The 7,017-nt window shown below is 32.0% G+C and overlaps 1 long non-coding RNA gene across 1 annotated transcript; it reads right to left on the reverse strand.

Annotated features, from left to right (window-relative positions):
* Positions 3,225–4,146, reverse strand: LOC110267083. Its single transcript, XR_002354414.1, has 3 exons — positions 3,907–4,146; positions 3,681–3,756; positions 3,225–3,341 (listed from the first exon to the last, which is right to left on the reverse strand). It is a non-coding gene; the product is annotated as an uncharacterized LOC110267083 (long non-coding RNA).

Consider the following 7,017-nt stretch of genomic DNA (forward strand, 5'->3'; position numbering starts at 1 on the left):
ATTCAAATTTAATCATCATTTAGTCAGTAAATATATTTTTTTTTAAATGTCTCATGCGCATGATAAAATTTCACTTTTGTTATTCATTCTTTCTCCAATGCTGGTTGTTTGATATCTCAAAATTTAAAAAAATGTTAGCCCCTAGGACTGCTGATAAGCATACAAAGAGAATTGGAAAAGAAGAAGAAAAGTGGATGAGAATGACGATGATGAATAAAAATTAAAAAGAGATAAGAGTTTCAGAAAAACGAGGATTATAATTTTTAGAAAATTAATTAAAATTAAAATGTTTTTAAAATTATAAAAAATATAAATAAAAATTATCAATAGCTTTTGTAATTATGATAAGATAACTCAATTAATAACGGAAAATTAATCTTCTTTTAATGGTCTTTTTATCAATAACAGTTTCAAGTATTATTTTGTCACCACGTAATTTTTTCGAATAAAAAAAGAATTTTGCTAGGAAACAAGAAAAATTTCTATCAATTTTTATTAGGTTGATCCAAAGCTCACTACAAAAAAAAAAAAATCATCTCTCCATTACCCCCAACCCTAATTTAGAATTATATTTCACTATTTCACCATTCCTTCTTTTACCACGGCCGTTCATCTCCTTTTTCTTTCTATCCTGTCGATAAACCTCCCTCAAACGGCGAAGCCTTGCTGACCTCCTTTCCACGCCACTCCGTCATCTTCAACAGCACTGCTCAGCGCCTTTTCCGTCTCTCAACTCGACGACGTCACCACTGCACGCGAGGACGCTGTCGTCGTCAACAGCGAGTCTCATGGCTTCCTCCACTGGTTCAGACTCTGGTCAACGTAGCTACCGCGAACTCGTGATCTTCCCAAACTCGCGTCGTCGCGTTGCCACCTTCAACCTTCCACCATGCCGCATCAAGTCTGCCACTGCCTCCACGACGCGCCGAAACGTTTCTTCCTTTTCCGTTGTGCGCTGCAGCTCGTCATTCACCACATTGGTCTCCAACAGGTTAGTAGATGGTTAGGGTAGTTATAAGTAAGTTTAATTTTTTCGAATTGAATTTAGGTTTGAATGTAAAGAGGACGTTCATTTTAATTAATAGGCAGATAGTTCTTTTTACAGTAAATTGGATGTTGCATTTTATCATTTTATCGTGAAGAGATGGTCTACAGATGATGTTACTTTTTGGTTTAGATTGATGTTTCATTTGTTCCTGTACATGGATGTTTCCCAAAATTAATTTTTTAAGTTCTTAAAGGTAAACGGATGTTGCTTTTTTTTGGATGTCTCTCTTAAATCGTTGTAGAAGTTTGTGTTGATTATATGATTTGAATCGACTTCTGCATGTTACTGGTTCTACCTGAATTGTTGAATTCTACATTGACATATTTTCCTGGTTTCTTTTCTATGTGGTTTGGGAGTTACGAAAAAAATTAGTTTAAATTTGTTTGAATTGAAGTTGGGTTTGAGTGTAGTTATTTAAACATGGTGCAAGGGTGAAATTTTTTCTAATTTGTTAGATGTTTCTTATCAACTAAAACCGATGTTCATTTTAATTAATAGATAGATGGTTCTTTTTAAATTAAATTGGATGTTGTATTTTATCGTGAATAGATGGAATTTATTTGATTCTGTATGCTGTGTGTTTATGTTTTGATGTTATTTTACAGAACTCCATTGTAAAAGGATCATTGGTTATGCAACTATCATACTATCCATAGCCGAATATTACAGGCAAGGAGCATGGTAAATCAGCCACAAGCAACAAGTTTTGCTACACTGATCCAGAATACTAATGAATGATGATCAAGTAGCAAGTGGCTCTTTTATTGTGAACTTGATAGATTCATTGCAGAAATAGTATCTCAAAATCAAAGAGCATGCAAAAACCTACCCTTATGTATGGGCTTCCTATATTGTTGTATATGGTGACTTTGGTCTATGGACTGCATATAAATGGAGAAAGCTTTTAAAAATCGAGGACAAAGTAAGGAATCTTCAAGAGAAACTATGGAAGGTTGTTGAAACTGAAGAATCTGATCCTTTTACTTTTAAGAATCTCCTCATTTGTCTCTTTTCTGGTTGTTTTTTTGTTTTGTTTTGTTTTTTTTTTTATTGAGCTTGTGTATGTTGGCTTTGAGTTTTAATTATTGTATCTTTATGCATGTGTTTGAACAATTGTAGATTAAATGTATACTTTTCAGTTTTAAAGCCAAACCAATGGAAGTGATTGTATTTTTCATTGAGTTCAAGAAGAAAGATGAAGAATAAAGAAAATCCTTTTATTTAGATACTAGAAGCCAAGTATAGCATGAAGAAATCATTTCTTTTTTGTTATGATTTTAGTCAATTTCTTGGCTTTTATTTTTTTAATTTGGATGATAATTTCAAAATTCAAAAGAATGATTGTCTAGATCCGACTAAGAAATTTAAGATGTTCAAATAAAAAATGCAAAATTAGAATGCTATTTGTGTGGAGGTTGCAAATTACTCTGTCTATTTAAGGTACTAATGTTTGGTATAATATATTTTTAAGTTTGAAAATAAGATATTGTTGTTCTTTTTCTTATTTTTTTTCCTTACTTAAATTTTTTTAATCATCAAGCAACAGGATAAATTCAAATTTTTTTCCCTTCTTTTGTGATACTTATAATCACTATCAAATAAATCATCTCTACAATAAAGTAACTTATGTTAGGTACCTAATTATTTTTATAAAGATATAAGTGGATGCTACCTCTGTCAAGTATATCAAGATGTTCATTTTTCATACTAAATAGATGTTACTTTAATAAAAATCATGTGAATAAAAAATAAAAAAAAATATCCTATATAAGTAACTATAAATTTGTCATCATGCTAAAATACAATGAAAGGAATCATAATATTCATTCAACTTATCTATACAATTTGAAACACTGTCAATACATGAATTCAACATAACCAAAATTAATAAAAAAGAATCATTCACTTAGTATAAAAAAAAACATCTATTTGTTTAACAAAAGAATAATTGTAATTTTTCAAGTTGATAATCAATTTTAACTCATTCAATTCCAAAAATCTCATATCTCTTTTTTAATTTTTTGCTCTTCCACACTTTTGCAGGTTCCAAAAGTAAGTGATGCCTACAATTTTTACAATCTACAACTGAATTTGTCTTCGAATCAATATATCTAAAGCCTCCTTCATCCAAGGACAGGTTTCTTTTACTTCTGCCACAGCCATCCATCTTCTTTTCCTGAAGTTTATCTCTAGCCAATTATCTAAATTACTTGCTAACGAGCATAGAAAACATATATCACTCATGAATTGTGGGTTGTCCTTTGCTCTTATAAATCCATTTTTTCAATTTACTCTACAAAGAGAACAACCAAATCAAAATAGAAACACATAATGATAATACCATTCCTAAAAAACATAAAAAATGTATCAAAAAAGAACATCCAAAAAATATAAAAATAAATATCAATTATTCAATTTTTTACATTCATTTTTAGTTTACAATGGTAATTTCACCCTAGTCTAATTATATTCCATCAATTAATCAATTTTCACCTAACCCATGGCAATGAACATAAGCCTATTATCTATATGCGTTATGCATAACAAGTTGATTAGTCCATTATTTAAGAGTATATCTAAGTATATTGGGAGAATGAGAGTTAATGGCTATAGTGATCAAACATGAACTTACTCTTTGCAAAGAATTAGATCTTCACATATATGCTTCTGTTCCTTTCTGAAAGTTGCTTGTCTTCCTTTTTAAATTTCTAGAATAATTCATACCAAATTCAACAAATAAAAATATGGAAACCAAGTAAGCACTAGCAATAGTTATGAAATCAAAGAAACATGCTTATAGAAGACAAAAAAAATAACTTGCAAAATTATGAAGTAGCAGTAAATAACTAGACAAAAACCTTCAATCAGCGAGAACGGTAACGGGGCAATGATTCTTGCGGTGGACCAAGGAAATTTGGCGATGATTCTTGCAGTAAACTACCTATTGGCACAAAATTTGGCGCACCAAAGAGACAACAATGCGGTGGTCATGGAGGCGAGACTAGTGGCTGTGGGATGTTGCCTAACGACGCGGTGTTCGGTGTCGGGGCGGCTGTGCCAACTGGAGTGGAGTGTAGACAGCGTCACTATGGAAATGGGAGAAGACAGTTATTGATGGACGAAAAGATGGATGCGTTAGCCGGTATAAAGGTTAATAAAAAAAAAAAGCACGCGCTATTCAACATTATTGGGCCTTTGGGCCATGGGCTTTATCATTATAATCATTAAATGATTCCGGAAGCATTTTCCTCTTCTGTCACATCTAAATCGAATATATCTTTTGCTAGGAGCGTAGAGAATGGGGATAGTCAGGAATTCATACGACTCCTGTTACAAAAGTTAAAAAATTATTTTTAATTAAATTTAACAAAAAAATTATTTACTTTTGAAATAAAATAACAGTAAAATTAATTATTAAAAAGGATAATTTTTTTCCTTCAATTCTCCACTAATCTAACCACTCTATCTAGTTTAACAATTGTAATAATGAGCATCATTAAAAGAGATTAAAAAAAACAACTGTTAAAAATATTTAATTATTTAAAAAAAATTAATATTAAAATTATTAAGAAGAATTAATTTTTATAATATTTAAAAAAATTAAATTATTTTTGTAAAGGCAAATATATCTTTAAATTATTTTTTTATAAACATGTTTATTTTTTTAATTACCTATTATATTCAAATTTTTATTCATTTACAATTATCTACAACAAAAATTTGTTACTATAAATCACCAATTTACCATTAATAAATAACTTTATTATTTCACTGTAGTTTCAAAAACTAATACAACATCATCGTCTGAATAATGAAGAGACAAATAAATTACAAAATAATTATTGTATAAATCACAAAATAATTATTATAGTACTTTAATTTGTTACAAATAATAATCATTATATTTTTTTGTGTTCTTACCTTTTTAATTTTTTTCTAATTAGGGTTCATTTGTATTGTCTCATTTCTTTTTTTTTTTCATATCTTAGATTTTTTTCTACAAGAAATATGTGGTTTGTTTGGGTGTATTTAATTTTTTATTTTTGATATTATTTAAATTGAATTTTTTTGAGCTCGTTAATGTGTAGTTGGATATCTCGTTATAGAAGAATAATTTTTTGATATTAGTCTTTTTTTTATAAAATAAAATTGTTCCTAATTCTCGAAATCTTATATTATGTATTTTAGAATAATTTGTATACATAATTATGTCTACAGGAGATAAATAAATAAAAAAATAATTTAAAGGTATATTTGTTGAAACAATTATGGATGAAGCAGAGTAACTCTTATCAACTTTGTTAAGTGAGTTTAAGTGTGAAGAGAAGAGAAAGGGAGGAAACAAAGCAAGAGAAGAGAGCAACAAGAAGAAGAGGGATCAACTAGCAGAGAAAAAGGAGAAGGAGAGAGAAGGAAGAATCTGATTTTATTTTTCACAAAATTGATCTAGAAGAATCTCATATTCAACTAGCTGTAATAATAGACACACACACACATATATATAGTTTTTAAATAATCTAACATAATTGACTTACTGCACTGGTTGCCAGTTGCATAGCATACTAACAACCTAACTAATTTCAGTTACACTAACTAATCCTTTTTATCTGATACAACTGCTGCACTATAGAGTCTTTATCATGTAACACCCCCTCTTAAACTTGGATTGGATGCTTTGATTAATCCAAGTTTGGCATGACAAGCTCGAAATAGATTAGGAGTGAAGGTTTTTGTCAAGATGTCAGCTGTTTGTTCAGTGCTAGAAATTGGGAGCAACTTCGTCACCCCCTCTTGCCATTTATCCCTCACGACATGGCAATCAACCTCAATGTGCTTTATCCATTCGTGGAAGACGGGATTAGCGGCTATGTGCAGAGCTGACTGACTATCGCAAAAGATTGTTATCGGTTTCCCCTGATCCACCTGCAACTCTTCTAGTATGAACCTTAGCCACTGTGCCTCCTTGGTTGTTGCTGAAAGGGCCCTATATTCCGCTTGACAGGATGATGTAGCAACTGTATCCTATTTTTTACTTTTTCAGGAGATGATTGAAGTACCCAGATAGAAACAATACCCTGTAATTGATCTTTGTGAATCAGGACATGTCCCCCAATCGCTATCAGAGAACCCTGATGGTGGTAAATCTGTGTTAGCTGAGAAGAATAAACCCAAGGCTGGTACACCCTTGAGATATCTGAGGATTCGCAAAACTGCCTCAAACTGTTTGTCTGTTGCACAGTCAATGAACTGACTGAGTTTTGCTACTGTATAGCAGAACTCTGGTAGGGTGTTGGTAAGATAGAGGAGTCGCCTTATAAGTTTTCGATACTCTGAAGTTGATGCAAGGACAGTGCCCGAGCTCTTTGATAAATGTGTGGTGTAGTCCATAGGCGTCGAAACTAATTTAGCATTCAACATGCCATAATCCTTAAGGAGATCAAGGCAGTATTTTCGTTGGCAAATGACAATCCCTCTTGGGCCTCTGGAAATCTCCATGCCATGAAAATAGGTGAGTTCACCAAGGTCTTTGATCTTGAAGAGGCCATGGAGGTACTGTTTGATATGGTTGATTTCCTCAATATCATCACCTACTAGCACAAGGTCATCAACGTACACCAAAATCACAGTCATATGCTTTGAATTGATATTGGTAAACATGCTGTAATCATGTTTGGATTGTACATAGCCCAGACTGGTGAGGGATGCTGTAAGCTTAGTGTTCCACTGTCTACTCGCCTGTTTCAATCCATAGAGAGAGTGGTCCAATCTGTAAACCAAGCCTGGTTCTGGAAGTTGTAATCCTGGTGGAGGCTTTATGAATACTGTCTCATTTAAATCACCATGTAGGAACGCTGTGTTTACATCCAATTGGTGCAAATGCCACTGCTTTACAGCCAAAATAGCCATCACAACTCTAAACGTATTCATTTTTACCACTGGACTGAATGTGTCCTTATAGTCCACTCCGC

This window comes from Arachis ipaensis, chromosome B09, assembly GCF_000816755.2.
Source record: "Arachis ipaensis cultivar K30076 chromosome B09, Araip1.1, whole genome shotgun sequence".
Classification (NCBI taxonomy): domain Eukaryota; kingdom Viridiplantae; phylum Streptophyta; class Magnoliopsida; order Fabales; family Fabaceae; genus Arachis; species Arachis ipaensis.